The 20,160-nt window shown below is 55.9% G+C and overlaps 1 protein-coding gene across 1 annotated transcript in view; it reads left to right on the top strand.

Moving 5' to 3' along the window:
• The first annotated feature begins 533 nt into the window (after nucleotides 1-533).
• CNPY1 (canopy FGF signaling regulator 1) overlaps nucleotides 534-20,160 on the top strand; it is a 45,585-nt gene continuing 25,958 nt past the window's right edge. The window contains exon 1 of the mRNA XM_043872643.1: nucleotides 534-555. The gene's annotated coding sequence lies outside the window, so the exon portion shown is untranslated. The remainder of the gene's footprint in view (nucleotides 556-20,160) is intronic.

The following is a 20,160-nucleotide window of genomic DNA, read 5'->3' as shown; positions in this document are numbered from 1 at the left end:
GCAGCCCTGCCTGGGAAGAGGCGCAGAATCAGCTATAGAGCTGGGGAGAGGGAGGTCGGTTTCAGAGGTTCCCTGAGATTTTAAACTCAGCCAAAGAGTGTCTTTGGGAGCAGGGCCCCGTTTTGGACAAAATGTTTCCTTTGCTGAGGCTCTGTGGGTGTAATGACTGTGACCCAGTGGGGCTTAGGGAACTCTGAAGGACTCGGAGCAGAGGTCTCTCTATTCTTTAAAAAAAAAAAAAAAGGTGTGTTTTACATGAAAACGTAAAACGTATGTGGTTTATGAAAAACACAGGGGGCCAAAGGATAAGCAAAGGAAGCCTCAGTCTGGCTGTCTTTGAAAGTTCTGCACGTCTCAGCCTGTGCAGAAGCTACCGGAGGAGGGGAGCCGTCCCAGCCCCGGGGACCGCGGGCTCGTGACTCTGCAGCTGGACGGGGGGCTCGGGGCGGGGGCCCTTCCGGGAGTAACGCGCGCTCCTTGCCTTGTTTAGCGTGCAGAGCGCTGATGGACGAAGTGGAGTACGACGTCACCAAGGCTCGGCAGGAGAAGACCAAGGTGGGCTCCTTCCGAATGAATCCTGACGGGACGCAGGAGAGGAGAAAGGTAGCGGAAAAGAAATTATGTCCCCGTGTATAATTGCGGGTGCGGGCAATTACCAGCCATTTATCCAAACAGCAGTTGGTCTTAATCTTCTAACCTTTCTCTTGTTCAGGGTATCAGCTCTAAATTGCTTCTGAGTCCTGGGGGACCCAAAGTAATCTTTAAGCTTGAAATTGAAGTCTCTCTCCCAGCACCTAAATTTTGTGTCTCGTCAAGTCGGAAGGCGTTCTGGCACTATTGTGCATCAGGATAAAAATAGCGCTTCCACGGTTCTTGGGCGAGGCCTGCAGGGGACCCTGAACGGCTGCGGGGGCTGCCTAGGGACCTCGGAGGCTGAGCACCTCCCCCCGGCTCCCCATCCCTGCCGCCACGATCCGCAGATGATCCTCCTGGGGGTAAGGATTCGAGACCCATCTCTGAGACAGACCCAGTCACTCATCTGAGTGGAAAGATGGATATGCTTCCTCCATGGATGCCCTCCGGGAGGGCCCCCTGCCCCGCCCCGCCCCGCTCCAGCCTGAGTGTCTGATGGCAGGGGTCTGAGGACCCAGGAGGAGGGGCTAGATGGGGCCAGGGCGAACCTGGGCTCCTGTCTCCTCCCCCCACCCCGCACTCAGGTGGTAAGTGCCCAGACGAGTAAGCGATTTCACAGTCATCCTAAGCCAAACAAGGGCTTCCCTGGTGACTCAGTCAGTAAAGAATCTGCCTGCAATGTGGACTAACCTGGGTTCAGTCCCTGGGTTGGGAAGATCCCCTGGAGGAGGGCATGGCAACCCACCTCAGTATTCTTGCCTGGAGAATCTCCATGGACAGAAGAGCCTGATGGGCTACAGTCCATGGGGTCGCAAAGAGTTGGACACGACTGACCGACTGACACACACAAGTGAATCAAGGCTGGAGAAGGTGTTGCACCACATCACCCAACGTGCTCTGGGCTGAACGGAAGTTGGGCTTGGATTTCCTGTTGGTTTGGTCCAGCGCTTGGACAAATGGCCAAGGTGGGCTGTCCGCTTTTTCCACCTCTTTCTGGAGCATTTGCCCATCAGAGAGCGTGGGAGTGGGCTGGTCAAGGCCCAGCAGGACACTCTGAAGGGCGTCTTTAAGAGATGTGTTGGGTCAGGAGCCACCCCGAGAAGGGCAGGGCCTTCCTTCCCACATCAACCCTTCTCCCATAATTTCACCAGGTAATTCACCAGAATGATCAGATAATTCTGATAACTCAGGTGCTTCCCCGGGAAGGACCATGACAGCTTGCGTCACCGTGCACCCACGGCAGCTCCATTCAGGCCGATTCCTAGTGACAAGGTGGCCCCGGCGGCCACAGTGACCTGCGGGGGGGAGCAGCCCGGGCCCCTCCACCGGCCGCACCGTCTCCCACCGTCCAGCAGGGCAGCGAAGGTGTGTGTGCTGGGGCCAGTGCGGCCTCTGAAGTAAAGGGAGGGTCGCTATGATAAAAGGTTAGACTGTGGGTTACCTGACCCGCTGCTGGTGCATCTGGGCCAGGACAGAGGAAGGAGCCTTTCTCTAAAGAATGACTGACCCAGGGGACCCGGAAGGTCCCAGAGGAGGTGGCGGGGTGGGGACCTCGGGGAGCTGGCGGCTGTTTATTGAGAACCCCGCCATGCCAGTCTTTCAGTGATTTCCCGTCCTGACAGCGACCTGCAGAATAAACCTGCTTTCTGATGACAACATGCAGAGCAGGTCAGCGGTGTCCCAGGGTCCCGTGGAGACAGTGGGCCCCGTGGGGCTGGGCCGGGGCGCACCTGGGCCCTGCACCCTCCAAGCTCTCCCACTGCGTCCCTGGGGGTCTTCCCTGGGGTCCGTGCGGAGTGCCCCGAGCTCCCACATGGACTCACCTCTAGCAGCGACAGGCTTCCTCACCCCGCTTGGTTCTGCTCTGAGATGACCCACTTGAAACCACATTTTCAAAGTCGCCGCAAACTGTCTGCTGAGCCCCGAGGGCCGCCATTCCGGTGCATCCGTCTCTCGGGCCAAGGTGACCTCAGAGTCCCAGCAACCGTGAGCCCCACTGTCCTGGGGCATGATCAGCGGTCACGGGGTGAGGCCCCCCAGCTCCAGCCCTCCGCGCTAGAGCCGGACGCTCCAGGCCGGCACGGGGAGGCTCCACGGTGCCCGGAGAGGCTGGGCTTCCAGCCACTTGTCCTGGAACCGTGTGGCTTTGGGGTCAGGGCTGGCGGTCAGCCTCCCGGCCTCTGGCCCACATGAGGCCAGTGACCGCGGCGGCTCCCAGGCCTCACAGAAGCCAGCGGCCTTCCCTCCCACCCGCTTAGGAAACGCTCCCCGGCTTCAAAGCCCCGCTGCCATTTTCTCAGCCAGTCAGACTTGAAACGCAAGGCCTCGTGCGGTGTGAAGTCGGGGCCTCACCCGCCGCCTTGGACGCGGGCCTGGCGGGCCTGCGGCGGGGCTGGTGTGCAGCCATCTCTCGGTCCTTCTGCCGCAAGCAAGCGCGCAGCCTGTGTGTGCTCAACTTGGTGTTTGAGAAGCACGCGCGCGCACACACACACACACACACACACACAAAACAAGCGTCCGGCGGGACTGGGCCTGCGCTCCGCTGGGAGAGGCCTAGACTCAGGGTGCGTCCCGACGCGCTGGCCAAGGGCGCGAGACCCACATCCTGCCTGTCCTGCTTTCTCGTTTCCTGGTTTGGTCCTGTTTCTCCAAGGACGGGGGAGCACTGACCTGCGTGCTGCGCCCTCCAAGCTGAGGGTCCGGGGGTGGTGGGGTGGGGGGAGACAGGCCTTCGTTGGAGGGAGGGGGAGGGCCCTGCTCAGAGGCCCGAGCTGGCATTTCCAGCGCGGTGTGGACTGTTTACGCACAGGTCCATGCCGCCTGCTCGGCCATATCCAGCCTGGCGCCGGGGAGGGCGGCGTGGCGGGAGGAACGTGGCCAGCTGCTCTGGGATGGGTCACGCGTGGTGAGTGGGCTGCAGCCGGCCCTGCCCAGCGTGCTCCATCCCCCGTGAAGGTGGGCTCAGAAGACAAGGCATGGGCGGGGCAGGCCCCGAGGGGCCACGTGTCCCCCAGACGGCAGCTCCTGCTGCCCCATCGCTGCCGCAGCCCGAGGACCAGGGTGTCCCGCGCGCCTCCCCCACGGCCTTTTCTCCGCCCTCCACACTCTGCAGAGGCAGCAGCGGGGCCTGTGCAGAAATCCACCCGCCTTGTGCCATTCCCTGACTCTTCCCGAGGGCATCCCAGCCGGGAAGCCGAAGCCCCTGGTCCAGGAGCCGGGGGAGCTTGGGAGACGTGCTCGGGGGCCCTGGGGAGCCTGTGCTAGGCTGCACCCGCTCCAGGAGGCAGGCCCGGCTCTGCGGGGCTAGGACCTGCCCTGGCCCCGCCCGCCAGCTGGACCCCCCTTGCTTTGGCTCTGCCGTGCCCCGTGGCCCTGGGTCAGCCTGGCCTTGAGCCCTGCTCCCCGCTTTCCTCTCTCAGCTCCGTACACCCCTGTGCAGGGCGGCCTGCCCTGGAGGCTGCTCGCTGGACCATGGACACCAGGACACGCCCCCTGCGTGGCCACTGTACGGTGCTGGGAGGTGGGGACATCCGGAGGGCCGGCCCTTGGAGGATGGGGTGGGACTCGGGTGGGGTCAGGTCAGGGTTGAAGTCAGGTTTGAGGTTGAGGTGGGAGATCAGGGTTGGGGTGGGAGGTCAGGAGTGGGAGGTCAGACTTGGGGTGGGAGGTCGGGGTTGGGGTGGGAGGTCAGTGGTGGGAGGTCAGGGTTGGGGTGGGAGGTCAGTTTGGGGTGGGAGGTCAGGGTTGGGGTGGGAGGTCAGTTTGGGGTGGGAGGTCAGTTTGGGGTGGGAGGTCAGGGTTGGGGTGGGAGGTCAGTTTGGGGTGGGAGGTCAGGGTTGGGGTGGGAGGTCAGTTTGGGGTGGGAGGTCAGGGTCGGGGTGGGAGGTCAGGGATGGGGTGGGACTTGGGTGGGGTCAGGTCAGGGTTGAAGTCAGGTTTGAGGTTGAGGTGGGAGATCAGGGTTGGGGTGGGAGGTCGGGGTTGGGGTGGGGAGCTGTGGCAGATGCGGCCTTTCCCGTTTCCCCGGAGGCTCCCACTGACTCCAGGAACCCTGCTCTCTCCTAGAGTTTTCTCCGGTGAGCAGAAAGGGGTAGACTGGGGGCGGGGCAGTGCAGGGAAGGGGTCCAGTACTCCTGGGTGCAGTACCTCTCAGGAGCGCTCCCCCCGCTCTGGACCAGCCCCAGTGGACTTGGGCCCCAGCCACCCCGGAAGATCCACCTTTACCTTCTGCCCCCACTTCCACAGACACTGCCCCTGCCCCGCCCATGTTTGGAGAAGGGAGGGGAGGGGGCAATGACCCTCCAGTGAAACCCAGACCCAGACAGTTACCGTGAGGCCCTCTCAGGCAAAGTGCCCCTCTGGTCCCCCTCCCCAGGAGGGCCACCGGGCCACCATTAGCTCCCCACCCGGCGTGGTGGGCCGGGAGCCCTGGGGGAGAGGCCCCATTTTCTCTGAGTGGTAACCAAGCAAGGCCTGGACGGCGCTTTGCAGACTCAGTGGACAGCGGAGCCTGGGGTGCCCAGCCTGACCCAGGCAGGCCTGAGGGGAGGGGCGTGCAGTGCTGAGATGAGGAGAAGTCTCATTTGCTGGAACATCCTCATGGCAGCACGGAGGCCTGTTTGCCAGCGAGATGAGAGGCTGAGTGTTGGACAGTCACGGGCCAGCTGGGGGACAGAGGGGAACTCAGTCCCCTACTGATGGTCAGACTGCGGGCCGCCCCCCAACCAGCGAGCCACCAGTCAGCAGCCAGGGGTGAAACTGGCGTGGAAACATGTATGTGAAGTGTCAGAGTGCATCTTGACAAAGGAAGCTATTGTCTCCTGACACTTTATGTAAGGAATTGCATTGGAAAAAGTGGGTCACGTCCCAAACATTGAGAGCCACGGCCCCAGATGGCCTTTCTCAGCATGGGACCACAGCCTAAAGGTCTTTCATTCTGGAGGACTATTTGTACCCAAACAATGCCACAGGAATTGCTATTCCCCATGCGGAAACCAACAGAACCTCTCCTCCAGGGGTTACGGCAGAAAGCAGGGCTGGGTTTTGGTGGTCTGCGCTGTCCGTGGACCCAGGGACCAAGGCGGCCTGGGGGCGACGGTTGTCTCCCCAGCCCAGCGGGGGCCCCGGCAGCCTGGCTCCCAGCTCCCAGTAGCCGTAGCTCAGAGGTTATGCTCTGGCCCCGGGGCCACCCTGAGCCAGGATGCCTGGTGCGCGTTCAGCCCGCGCTGGGGGTGGTGGAGAGGAGGCGTTCTCAGATCTCAGAAGGGGGCAGCGTGAGCACGTGTGACGGCGGTGAGAGACGATCTGGCCTTCGTCCCCACTCCTGGCATCAGAGCTTGATGGTTTCAAGCTACTCGTTTCAAAAAGGCAGCCCTGGGAAGCGTTCAGCCTCGAACAACGGGCCAACCAGCTAAGGCAGCGTCTCCTGTCCTACACAGGAGATAGTCTGCATGCCGGTGGCCCCAGGGGTGAGTTTGGAGGCCCAGGGACCCCAGGGGTGACCGAGCCCCTTTCTGCCTTTCCTGTCTGCCCATCTTGGCAGAAAGAGAGCTCGGCCTGGTGGGCGGAATCTCCTCGTGGCCCCCAGTGAGCCACCCATCTCCCCGTGTCACCCGTAGACAGCCCTCAGAACAGAAAAACAGAAAAGCGTTGCCTCAGGTTCCTTTTCAACAAGTGGGGAATTTGTCCAAAAGACCCCGACACCCCAGCCCCAAGACAGTCCGGATGGTATCTTACAGTCAGGACACCGTGAGGGAGTCCCCGGGAGGTCAGGCCAGCCCTGGGGTGGGGGCTGCTGCCTGAGGAGAGGAGGGGCGACAGAGGCAGTCTGTCAGCCTGAGGGTCGGGGGGCGGTGGTCTTGTGGCAGGTGGCCACCCAGCGGTCCACACTTCTGCCTTGTGCTGTGAGCGCGAGGGCTCAGAGACAGTGTGGAGACCCTAGTGTGGCGATGGGACTGAAACGGGGTTGGGGGACAGTCCTGAGTTCTCTCGAATTTTCCTGCAAGCAATAGAAAGAGATGGTGTGGATGGGTGCAGGACTGGAAGCTACACTGGCAAGCAGGAGTTGGGGGACCACCCCAATGTTGTTTTACGGACGTTGTCAGCCCGTAGTGTGTGTGTGTTCAGTGGCTAAGTTGTGTCTGACTCTTTGCAACCCCATGGACTGCAGCACACCAGGCCTCCCTGTCCATCGCCAACTCCCGGAGTTTGCTCAAACTCATGTCCATTGAGTGGGTGATGCCATCCAACCAACTCCCCCTCTGTCATCCCCATCTCCTCCTGCCCTCAATCTTCCCCAGCTTCAGGGTCTTTTCCAATGAGGTGGCTCTTCCCATCAGGTGGCCAAAGTATTGGAACTTCAGCTTCAGTCCTTACAATGAATATTCAGGCAGTGGTTAACACCTTAATCAATTTATTACTTTGACAACTGAAGATAAAATTATGTTCACATGGACCCGTGAATCAGCATGTAAGAAAATCAGAAAGGTGCAGTGCAGTTTTCAAGTACAAAAAAGAAGTGACTACTCAGTGTATACAGATACTCCCCATGAGTGGGCATCTGGTCTTGGGAGACGGGGGCACAGAATATACGCCTTGATGATGATGGGGTCATCCTGGCATTGCTGTGAGGCTTCGTTTGTTGTTGTTTTTTTTTTTTTGCTCATCTTTCTAATGTTTTCCCATCGTGAACAGATGACTACTGTGTAATTTTTAAAAATTGAGTTTTGGTTGTTTTTTTTTTCCCTGAGAAATCAAAAGAATTCCATGTCATTTCAGGAGTTCCAATTCTCAAAAGCAGCCTTGCTCTCAGTGAGGTGGAAGGCACACGTAGCTCTCTGCTACACAGAACACGCGACAGAAGCAGGCAGGTGGCCACCCCCCGTCTGTGCGGCCCCTGCTCCTGGTGGCCCACCGGGTCAGCTGTGGGGGGCCGCCTTCCATCCCCGTCCTGTGGAGGTTCGGACAGTCCCGGGAAGGCAGCGCTGGAGTCAGGGGGCTGTCACCTTTGTCTCTGTTGCCGATTCTTCCCTCTAAAGCCGTGGGGGCCCAGGACCCAGTCTCTGAGATGAGCGGATCTCCTGTCTCAGGCGTCCAGAGGACATGCACAGAATCTGTGTGTTCAGTCCTCGGCAGCCTGGCTACTTTCCTCCCAGGCTCCCTTGCCCCTCTCTCCCGGAGAAGAAAGAGGAGAAGGAGCGGCCTTTCTCGTTTTCCAGACTACACTTGGGGTTCGCTGCATCTCTGTCATTCATTTGGTTGACGGCTTTGACTGTGTGTCATCTTCTCTTTTACCTCTCCTTTTATTCTTTTATTTTTTTAAACAAGTTATATTTGAACTTTTTTCTATAAAGAATCCTTTTTTAAAAAATCTATTTATTTTGGGCTGCGCTGGGTCTTCGTTGCTACATGCGGGCTTTCTCTAGCTGCAGCCGGCAGGGGCTGCCCTCCATTGGGGGCACAGACTTCTCACTGCGGTGCCTTCTCTTGTTGCAGAGCACAGGCTCGAGGCACACAGGCTTCAGTAGCTGCAGCTGGAGGCTTCAGCAGCTGTGGCTCGCAGGCTTTAGTTGCCCCGTGGCATCTTCCCAGACCAGGGTAGAACCCATGTCCCCTGAACTGTCAGGCGGATTCTTACCCACAGAGCTGCCAGAGAAGTTCCTCTTTCACTTTTTTAAAAAGAGAAACCCTCTGGCTCTCGTGCTGATTTGTTGATACGGTGCCACGGGCGTCTTTCCCGTGTGAGTCCAGGGACAGCTCCCACGACGACAGCTGCCCTCCTGCCCACCGGCGCCGGTGGGCAGGGGAGGCTGCTGCCATGGCCATTCGGGGACCCAGTCCTCGGGGTCCGCTGCATGTTCCGAGGGAGGGTGGGGAATTGGGGGCAGGGGACTCCTGGGGGAGGTCCAGAGGGCAGACTGAGAGTGAAGTGTCTCCCTTCTGCCTGCACACCCAGCTCTGTCTTTGGCACCTGTGCTCACCTGATCGGTTTCCAGGGAGCTGGGGTCAGGTGACCACATGGCGGTTCCGCCCTGTAGCCGCTGGGGACAGGCTGTGCCGTGGGGCTCTCTGGTAACCAGGCATCTAGGGTGTCACCCAAGAGAGGGTTCCTCAAACCAACGACCTGCAGCCCCAGCACAGAGCAGCTCAAAGCCTATGATCTCCCCACGCAGTGGGGTCCATCACCCACCTCAGGCTTGTCGAAGCCCAGCCTCGCTCCACAGACACTAAGGTCCCGGGAGGCCCCAGACGGACGCCACTGTAGGCCTGCAACTGGCAGGGTCCCATTTTACACGTGACACGATCTCAGCGCCTCTAACCGGGTAAGGCCGGCCGGCCCAGATGATCCTTGCACCCATCACATCTCAGCCAGGGTTCTGCTGAGTGTGTAAGAACCCCTGCGGTGATTTTGAACAGAGAGGAATTGAATGCAGGCTTTCGAGGTTTAGATGCTCCCATGCAGCCGCCAGGGGAAGGAGGGTCTGGGGCCCAAGGCTGGGGGGCAGAGGGTTCAGGAAGGTTGGTGTTAAGCGGGCGCGCTTGTGGCCGCTCCGGCCTTGGGGCCAGGACCCCGGGATGAGGGTGGGAGTTTGGATTCCTCAGCCGTGGGTCAGTGGAGGGCGCTACCTGGCCAGCTCGCTGGCCCCTGCCCAGCTGGTGGACGTCTGGGCCCTGCAGGACTGTTGGTTTCTTCCTCCCCCAGGGCTGACAGGCTGACGTCCCCTCCACTCTGCAGACTCCACGCCAGCCCCTCACCCCTGCCAGAGGCCCGGAGCTGTCTGAGTCACCCTGAGCCTGTCCCCAGGGCGGCGCTGCCCCTGGCCGGACCCCCAGGTTGGAACCGCCCTGGGTGGCCAAACCCTCTTCCTCTTCAGCCAGAGCCACCCCCCAAGAGGCCAGGGTGCAAAGGCAAACCTGGGGGGCAGCAGCAAGTGTGTGCAGGTGTGCGTGACATGCGTGTGTACGGATGTGTGCACACGTGAGCATGCGTGCATGCATGTGTGCGCACCACATGTGCATGGGTGTGACCGTGCGCACACACGCACGGCACGAGCCCGTGAGGGGGCAGTTGCCCATCTCAGAGCAGAGAGGGGAGGCTGGGTCACCCAGCGTGTGCGGTGGTGGGAGGTACCAGGATGGGCAGGCCTGGCCGGGACCCACTCAGAGGGGGTCGCTGGGGGCCCCCGAGCGCAGCAAAGACACAGCTCTGCCAGCAAACCTTGAGCCCTCGGCCCGGGCGCTCGGTGCTCTTCCGGGCAGGGCCACCAGGGGGCCCTTTCCCCCAGGGCTTCCCGTCCAGCCGGTGCCTCAACAAGGGTTAACCTCCCCCCACCCCCAAACCACGGGGATTAAACATTCACGGCGTCCCCAGGGCATGCAGGGTAGCGGGGTGACGCAAAATTAAAAGGGAAGGAGATTATTTTTAATCCTCTTGGTAGGTGTTGAAACAATGCAGGGAGGGCCAAGCCGCTGAGTCGCCTTAGACTGAGGCTGGAAGGACAGACGTTGCCACTGGGAGCAGGTAATTACAGACTGCCTGTTTTTCTTTCCTAAGGAAGAGAATTGCTTTAATCCCATAGAGATTGCTTCTCCGGTCAAAGGTGCTCAGATTTTCACTGCACTTGACGCTGTTGGCGAGTGGAATTCAGAGTTGAGGTCAACCTCTGCCTCTGGGGGTGGACTGTGGAAGCGAGTGTCCCGTGAGTCCTAAAGGACACCCTGACGCGGTGTGGGTCACTTTGGGCCTTGTTCCGGGAACTCTCTCTTCCCAACTGTCAGCTGAGTGATCTGCAGCCTCTGCTGTCTGGGCACGTACTTAAAAATTCAGGAAACAAGCATTCATTTTGCTTTGAGAGTCTTTTCGCAGATGGCATGAGCTTTCCTTTTTTTTTTAATCCAAATTTTACACTTTTTTTTTGGTATTGGGGTATAGCCAATTAACAGTGTTGTAGTTTCAAGCAAACAGCCAAGGGACTCAGCCACACATGTACATGTATCTATTCTGCCCCAAACCTCACAAACTTTCCTTTCTTCCCCCTCTCTCTGACGGATCGGCACGTTCCAGGATTGAATACAGAACAGTTCCTTTTTATGTACTTATTTTACTGAAGTATAGTTGGCATTGTACAGGAGACAGGGATCAAGACCATCCCCATGGAAAAGAAATGCAAAAGGCAAAATGGTTGTCTGAGGAGGACTTACAAACAGCTGTGAAAAGAAGGGAAACAAAAATCAAAGGAGAAAAGGAAAGATATTCCCATTTGAATGCAGAGTTCCAAAGAAAAGCAAGGAGAGATAAGAAAGCCTTCCTCACCGATCAATGCGAAGAAACAGAGGAAAACAACAGACTGGGAAAGACTAGAGATCTCTTCAAGAAAATTAGAGATACCAACATGCAAAGATGGGTTCAATAAAGGACAGAAATGGTATGGACCTAACAGAAGCAGAAGATATTAAGAAGAGGTGGCAAGAATACACAGAAGAACTGTACAAAAAAGATCTTCATGACCCGGATAATCTTGATGGTACGATCACTCACCAAGAGCCAAACATCCTGGAATGTGAAGTCAGGTGGGCCTTAGAAAGCATCACCACGAACAAAGCTAGTGGAGGTGATGGAATTCCAGTTGAGCTATTTCAAATCCTGAAAGATGACGCTGTGAAAGTGCTGCACTCAATATGCCAGCAAATTTGGAAAACTCAGCAGTGGCCACAGGACTGGAAAGGGTCAGTTTTCATTCCAATCCCAAAGAAAGGCAACGCCAAAGAATGCTCAAACTACCGCACAATTGCACTCATCTCACACGCTAGCAAAGTAATGCTCAAAATTCTCCAAGCCAGGCTTCAGCAATATGTGAACAGTGAACTTCCAGATGTTCAAGCTGGTTTTAGAAAAGGCAGAGGAACCAGAGATCAAATTTCCAACATCCACTGGATCATTGAAAAAGCAAGAGAGTTCCAGAAAAACATCTACTTCTGCTTTATTGACTATGCCAAAGCCTTCGACTGTGTGGATCACAATAAACTGTGGAAAATTCTGAAGGAGATGGGAATACCAGACCATCTGACCTGCCTCTTGAGAAACCTGTATGCAGGTCAGGAAACAACAGTTAGAAATGGACATGGAACAACAGACTGGTTCCAAATAGGAAAAGGAGTATGTCAAGGCTGTATATTGTCTCCCTGCTTATTTAACTTATATGCAGAGTACATCATAAAAAACACTGGGCTGGAAGAAGCACAAGCTGGAATCAAGATTGCTGGGAGAAATATCAATAACCTCAGATATGCAGATGACACCATCCTTAAGCAGAAAGTGAAGAGGAACTAAAAAGCCTCTTGATGAAAGTGAAAGAGGAGAGTGAAAAAGCTGGCTTAAAACTCAACATTCAAAAAACTAAGATCACGGCATCTGGTCCCACCACCTCATGGGAAATAGATGGGGAGACAGTGGAAACAGTGGCTGACTTAATTTTTTTGGGCTCCAAAATCACTGCAGTTGGTGATTGCAGCCATGAAATTAAAAGATGCTTGCTCCTTGGAAGGAAAGTTATGACCAACCTAGACAGCATATTAAAAAGCAGAGACATTACTTTGCCAACAAAGGTCCGTCTGGTCAAGGCTATGGTTTTTCCAGTGGTCACGTATGGATGTCAGAGTTGGACTGTGAAGAAAGCTGAGCACCGAAAAATTGATGCTTTTGAACTGTGGTGTTGGAGAAGACTCTTGAGAGTCCCTAGGACTGCAAGGAGAGCCAACCAGTCCATCCTGAAGGAGATCAGTCCTGGGTGTTCATTGGAAGGACTGATGCTGAAACTGAAACTCCAATACTTTGGCCCCCTGATGCGAAGAGTTGACTCATTGGAAAAGACCCTGATGCTGGGACGGATTGGGGGCAGGAGGAGAAGGGGACAACAAAGGATGGGATGGTTGGATGGCATCACCGGCTTGATGGACATGAGTTTGAGTGAACTCCGGGAGTTGGTGGTGGACAGGGAGGCCTGGCGTGCTGCGATTCATGGGGTGGCAAAGAGTCAGACATGGCTGAGGACTGAACTGAACCGATAGTTGATTCACACTGTTATGTTGATTTCTGCTGTACCCCAAAGTGACTGAGTTATGCATACATAGATGCATTCTTTTTTGTATTCTTTTCCATTACGGTTTATCACAGGACCTTCTTGTTTATCCATCCCATGTACCCTTGTTTGTGTCTGATCACCCCAAACTCCCAATCCCACCTTCCCGCACCCCCACCCCCTGGCAACCCCAGTCTGCTCTCGAGGTCTGTGAGTCCACGGGAGTTCCACTTGCTGGCCAACTGAAGTCATGTCAAGGTTCTGAGCTGCCAGCCCTGGCCTGTTCCTTCCTCCTGCCTTCCGAGTGGTGGATGGGACGAGAGGCTGAGATAGAGAGGCAGAGACACGTGCTGCCCGGGGCTCAGCCTGTGTGGGGATGACTGTGGCAGGGCGCAATGCTGGGAGACCTGACTCTGCAGTTATCTGCACGTGGTCACGCCGAGTCCAGGTTATCTGTAGGTGGTCACACCAAGTCCAGGTTATCTGTAGGTGGTCACGCCGAGTCCAGGTTATCTGCACGTGGTCACGCCGAGTCCAGGTTATCTGTAGGTGGTCACGCCGAGTCCAGGTTATCTGTAGGTGGTCACGCCGAGTCCAGGTTATCTGTAGGTGGTCACGCCGAGTCCAGGTTATCTGTAGGTGGTCACGCCGAGTCCAGGTTATCTATTATCTGTATGTGGTCACACCAAGTCCCAGCTTATCTGTATGTGGTCACACCAAGTCCCAGATTATCTGTAGGTGGTCACACCAAGTCCCAGATTATCTGTAGGTGGTCACTCCGAGTCCCAGGTTATCTGTAGGTGGTCACGCCGAGTCCAGGTTATCTGTAGGTGGTCACACCAAGTCCCAGGTTATCTGTACGTGGTTACACCGAGTTCCAGGTTATCTATTATCTGTAGGTGGTCACACCATGTCCCAGGTTATCTGATATCTGTAGGTGGTCACACCATGTCCCAGGTTATCTGATATCTGTAGGTGGTCACACCAAGTCCAGGTTATCTGTAGGTGGTCACGCCGAGTCCAGGTTATCTGCACGTGGTCACGCCGAGTCCAGGTTATCTGTAGGTGGTCACGCCGAGTCCAGGTTATCTGTAGGTGGTCACGCCGAGTCCAGGTTATCTATTATCTGTATGTGGTCACACCAAGTCCCAGCTTATCTGTATGTGGTCACACCAAGTCCCAGATTATCTGTAGGTGGTCACTCCGAGTCCAGGTTATCTGTAGGTGGTCACACCAAGTCCCAGGTTATCTGTACGTGGTTACACCGAGTTCCAGGTTATCTATTATCTGTAGGTGGTCACACCATGTCCCAGGTTATCTGATATCTGTAGGTGGTCACACCATGTCCCAGGTTATCTGTAGGTGGTCACACCATGTCCCAGGTTATCTGATATCTGTAGGTGGTCACACCATGTCCCAGGTTATCTGTAGGTGGTCACACCGAGTCCCGGGTCACCACTGACGCATGATCTGTGTGTGGTTTATTCTTAGCTCCTCTAATGGCATGGGCAATCCCCCAGAGATGTCCTGCTGTCTTTAATCTGTATGTCAGCAGGCTTGAATGGATATCCATTGCAGATCTTTTTGGTTTTATTGCGTGGTAAAGAAGAAATCAGCTTATTTTGTTTTCTGACTATAGACTGAGGAGGAGATGGTTGGTAACATAACATAAAGCCATGGCATAAAAAGGTGTCCTGGTCTCCAAACAGTCAAAGAACCATTTAATAGGACAATGACCCAGAGAAAGAAACAGCCCTCAGGGCCGAGCATGAATTGGCAGGCAGAACAGATGGAACTGTTTTTGTTAGAAAGCAGCTATTAGAGAATATCAGGCGAACTTTCAGAACCAATTTTTTCCCCCTTTTCTAAATTTCAACATCATTTTCACTTACAGAGGGTCCTACCAGACGCTGATCCGATTGAAGTAAACTCCTCTTTGTGATGTTGAACAGATGTTGACACGCACTCTGCTTTATTCGCTCAAGCTGTCGTTGAGATCCAAGCTGACTTGGGTCTCACACTTTCACACAAGAGTCTCCAGGGAGTTGGGCAATTTACAGTGCATGAGCCGGACTCGTTCTCCCAGGTCTGTCTGATATATCCTGGGACATGCGGGGCTCAGGGCTCAACCCTCCGGGGACCTGACAGCAGTGTCCCCCTTCCCTGATGACCCGGCATTTCCCTGGATCTCTGCCCCTCTAGCCACCAGCCACGTGGCCCTACGTCTTGCTTGGATTCCCGGCTGTGTCTGCCTGATGGACTGTGAGGCGCTGAGAGCAGCCAGAGCTCCTGAAGGCTCAGCTGAGGAGTGATTAGGAAACAGACAAATCAGGGGCCAGCCCACCCTGGAGTGCGGACCGTGCATCACCAGCCACCACCCCCACAAGGGGAGCTGGAGGCCCAGCCCAGAGGGAGAGGATGAGAGCGGCGGGATGGACCGGCCGATGAAAGCAGGGGCCCCCGGCCAAAAGCGCGCACACACCGCTACCTGGCCATGGGCTCAGCGCGTCCTCAGTCTAAGGCTCGAGGAGCCCTCCTGCCGTCCAAACGCATCTTTAACCTTTTAAGTGTTATCTGGACCTCCCTAATTCAAATGTCATGGCTAGTCTAATGATATACATGCTAAGTTCACACGATCTTGAGGGAAAGAAATTCTTTAATTTAGCTTCATGTTAAGCAACAGTGGCAAGTGAAAGTGAAGTTCACTCAGTTGTGTCCGACTCTTTGCTTCCCCATGGACTATACAGTCCATGGAATTCTCCAGGCCAGAATACTGGAGTGGGTAGCCTTTCCCTTCTCGAGGGGATCTTCCCAACCCAGGGGTCGAACCCAGGTCTCCCGCACCGCAGGCAGATTCTTTACCAGCTGAGCCACAAGGGAAGCCCAAGAAGACTGGGGTGGGTAGCCTATCCCTTCTCCAGGGGATCTTCCTGACCCAGGAATTGAACTGGGGTCTCCTGCACTGCAGGCAGATTCTTTACCAGCTGAGCCACAAGGGAAGCCCAAGAAGACTGGGGTGGGTGGCCTATCCCTTCTCTGGGGGATCTTCCTGACCCAGGAATTGAACCTGGGTCTCCTGCACTGCGGGCGGATTCTTTACCAACTGAGCTATGAGGGAAGCAGTGGCCAGTGTCCACCACAAAAGAAGTGCATGCATGCTCAGTCATGTTCAACTCTTTGTACCTCCATGGACTGTCGCCCGCCAGGCTCCTCTGTCCATGGGATTCTCCAGACAAGAATATTGGAGCAAGTTGCCAATTCCTTCTCCAGGGGATCTTTCAGATCCAGGAATTGAACCTACGTGTCTTGCATCTCTTCATTCGCAGGCAGCTTCTTTACCACTAGCGCCACCTGGGAAGCCCTGACATGGACCCCATTCCTTGAATTTCAATTTAAAAACATGAACATGAAGGAGAAGGCAGAGAAGATTGATCGTCAAGAATTTAGGTCTAGTATGACCCAATCTTTTTTTTTAAGAGTCTATCTATGATGAGAAGCCTATTCACAAATACAATGTGCGTGGTCACCCAGTATGCAGGGCCTGCTGTCTGCAGAGGCCTGGAGGCTGGTGTGGACCTGCCGGCGAGGCAGGGGGCTGGGGCCGGGCTCGGCCACCACGTGCTGCCCGGGGTCAGCCCGGACGCTGCCGCCAGCAAGCCCAGGGTGTCAGACGGCCTGTTTCCCCATCACGGTGACTCAGCAGAGGCTTCCGCTAGGAACCCGGTCTGCGGCCGTGGGTCTCCGCTGGGGGCGACCTGGAGCAACACTGGAGATGTGGCTGGCGGGGAAAGTGGGGGGCCAGGGAGCTACCCGGCCTCGCGGGGAGAGGCGGGCGCTGCGGGCACAGGACAGCCGCTGCCACAAAGGATTCGCCGGTCTTCACTGTCCCCAGCGCGGAGCTTGCGAAGGCCTGTTCAGTAGGAGTCGTCTTCTCCCGTCAGTTAGTCGGTGCTCCCTGTTTGTGCGGGGTCTTGGGTGCTGCTCGGGCTTCCCGCTTGGGGCGAGCTGGGGCTGCTCTCCAGTTGCGGTGTGCAGGCTTCTCACTGCGGTGGCGTCTCTTGTTGCAGGGCACGGGCTCCAGGGTGCGCGGGCTTCAGGAGCTGTGGCTCCCGGGCCCTAGAGCACAGGCCCAATATTGGGGTGCCCCGGCCTAGCTGTGGGAGCTTCCCGGACCAGGGATCGAACCCGAGTCTCCTGCATAAAGTAGGTGGATACTTTACCAGTGAGCCACCAGGAGAACCCAGGAGTTTTAGTTACTTAGACTTGGAATTCCAGTGTTTAGAGAAAGCTGGAGCTGTCACTTTACAAAGGATGGCCACCTGGAGTTGCATGGCTCTCTTATGACTGAGACGCCAGCTGCCGCGGTTGGACCTCAGCTGTGGTCAGGTCCAGTTTGGAAGGAGTGACACCCCTGCAGAACACACAGGGCGGAAGGTGCATGGAAAAAAATCACACGCGAATCTGGGGATTAGCTCTGGGCTGAATAGCACCCCCCATTCACACCCACACAGAGCCTCAGAGTGTGACTTTATTGACAACAGGGCCCTAGGAGGTGTCTGTTGTTAATGAGGTCATGCTGGACCACGACGGGCCCTGATCCGGTGACTGGAGTCCTTACGGGGGGACCAGCAGAACCGGAGATGCTCAGAGGGGAGACGCAGGCCGGACACCCGGGATGGCCAAGGGCACCGAGGCTGGAGCAGGCGGAGGAGGGACTCTGCTCAGAGGCACGGTGTACTCCTCTGTCTCCCAGGCTCGGAGGCCAGTATTCCCCGCTGGGGGCAGTCACTTCCCTGGCAGGTGCAGAATCTTTGCCTGTAACCGGGTCTCTGACAAAGGAGAGATGCCTGAAGGATGCAGAGGACTGTGCTTGGAGGGCAGAAGGCTGCAGGGGACTCTCGGTGGGCGTGAAGACCACCTCTTCTCCTGCGGGTTCAGCTCTGGATGCAGAAACTGCCTCAGCTTGCACAGCCTTCTAGGGGGATGGATGGGGGGCTCCAATGCGTGGTTTTCAAGGGCTGGACCCCAACGCCCCTTCTCTCCAGTCCCATGTGATTTCTGCAGTGGGGACAGCCCCTGAGTCCCCCCATCGAGCTTGACGTGGGACAGAAGGAACAGTCGGGCCCCTGCTCATGATAAGAGGAGAGGCCTAACGGAAGGGCTGGGGTGGACACAGCACCAATCGAGAGGTTTTAAAATTTATATGAAGAGAGAATATACTCCCCTGTCCACTGTTGAAGTTAAAAAAAATAATAATTAGGCTCTTTGGGCTCTTCTCATGCTCTTCCTCCTGAACTTTCTGAAACATCAGAGGGAAGGAGGCGTCTCTGGCCACTCGACTGGTTGGAGTTCAGTCCGTCTGGAGAGCTCTATGGAAAATGTGGGGTGAGGAGTCGCCTCTCATGGTCCAGAGGCCGCTGGGTCCACTAATAAGCTCCCCCGTGGGCACTCTCCCAGTGTTTCAGGGGAGGAGTCGAGCTCTCGATGGAGGATCAGGCGATGCTGCCCAGAGGCTGGGTCTCCGGAGGCTCCTGGGGGTGGGTCCCCCAGACAGTGGGGAGCAGTGGGCTGGGAGCCCCTGATGGGTGTTCAGCAGTTTACAGGTGGTATGGGACGCACTTGTGTCTGCTGATTATTTGGGGCTTTCAATTTTTTTTCCTTCATTAGAAAACTTAAATTACAGAAGTAACGTGGTAATTTTAACTTGAGATCCACACCAAAAAGTTTGTCAGTGACCCTTCCACCCTCCTCTGCTGGCTTCCCACCCCCTCAAATAATCCAGGGTGAGAGCACTGCTTTTTTCAGCATCCTCCACGCTCTTCAAACCTGTACAAACATACACATCTCATATGGATTCATTTTTATCTTTTTATCATTTAAAAATAATAGTAAAATCACACTATATATATATTCCCCTGAAGGGCATGGAAGTGTTAAACCGATTTAAATGTTAAGTTTAAATGCGTTCCTTGCCCTGTAAACTGGATGGTTTTCCACCACCTCCCCGGATTGACATGGCGAACCCTCACCTCCCCCCAGTGTGACCGTGTTGAGGTCTTCGAGGAGGGGATTCAGGTTAAGTGAGGTCATAGGGTGGGGCTCAGTCGCATGGGAGTGGTGTCCCAGTAAGGAGAGACAGAGATGCCAGCCCTCTCTCTGGGCCGTGAGAGGTCACGGAGAGGAGTGGCTGGGGGCCAAGCAGGAGGGGAGTCCTCAGACTCAGCCGGGCCCTGGATCTCGGATGTCCAGCCTCCAGAACTGTGCGAAAACACTTCCACTGTGTGACCCACCCAGCTGGTGGTGTTTGGCTGGTGGTGGCCCACGCTAAGACACTCACTTAATGAGCGTCCGTCATGGACGGCCTCCAGGTCAGTGGACAGAGACCCAGCCTGGCCGCTGGGATTGTTCTCCTACAAACGCACACACAGGCTGCTTCCAGTCTGTTGCCACTACAGCAACAGTGCAAGAAGCCTCCTGATTACGTGTGTGTGTGTGCACGCGCGTTAGTCGCTTAGTCGTGTCTGACTCTTTGCGACCTCATGGACTATGTCCTCCAGGCTCCTCTGTCCATGGGATTCTCCAGGCAAGAATATTGGCATGGGTTGCCGTTTCCTCCTCCAGGGGATCTTCCTGACCCAGGGATCGAAGCCGGGTCTCCTGCATCGCAAGCGGATTCTTTACCGTCTGAGCCCCCCAGGGAAACCTGATTATATATGTGTGGTTCCCGTGATTTCTGCAGGACAGACTCTCCACAGGGTAGGGCTCCCAGGGCACGCACGTCTTGACTCGAATCCTTGCCGCCAGCTTTTCTCCCCACAGGTTGTTGCCACATTTTGTGTTCCTGCTGGCCACGCGTGTGAGCTCTTCTGTTTTTGCCAGGACTGGATGATGTCATTGTTTAATTCCTGGTAATATATGAAAAATGGCATTTCACTCCCATCTTAATTTCCCGTTCACTGGCTCCCAGGATGTTAAGCAGATTTCCTGTGCTTCGAGTTGCTTCTTTGTGACCTTTCCCCGTGTTGTGTGAGGCTGTTTGTCTTGCATGTTGTTACTTCCCAGGTGACTGTGCAGGGCGGCTGGCTCCATGCCACCCACGCCTGTTCTTGGTGGCATCTGTCCGAGGCCCTGGCACCCTTACCCCACACACGGTCTCTTTCCTTGATGCCTTTGGGTGTCTCATCTCGTTCAAGACTGCGTCCCCTGCTTTGTACTGATTGTTTTCTGAATTTTCTTTTGATGGTTTGTGCTTTCACGTTCCAACATTGAGTCTATACGGAACTCGGTTTTTGGATGTGGTGTGAGGTGTGGTCCAGCTTTCTTTCCTTCTGGCAAGTCATTTGTGTTAGCACTGTTTATTAAACAAACCACACTCCCCCTCCCTGTTGCATTCGAATGACACTTTGTCAGCTTTTCAAGGATGCATTTGTCAGGAACTGAAATACAGGCA

The sequence above is a fragment of the Cervus elaphus genome, chromosome 18 (assembly GCF_910594005.1).
Source record: "Cervus elaphus chromosome 18, mCerEla1.1, whole genome shotgun sequence".
NCBI classification, from domain to species: domain Eukaryota; kingdom Metazoa; phylum Chordata; class Mammalia; order Artiodactyla; family Cervidae; genus Cervus; species Cervus elaphus.
This window is presented reverse-complemented; position numbering and strand designations above follow the sequence as displayed.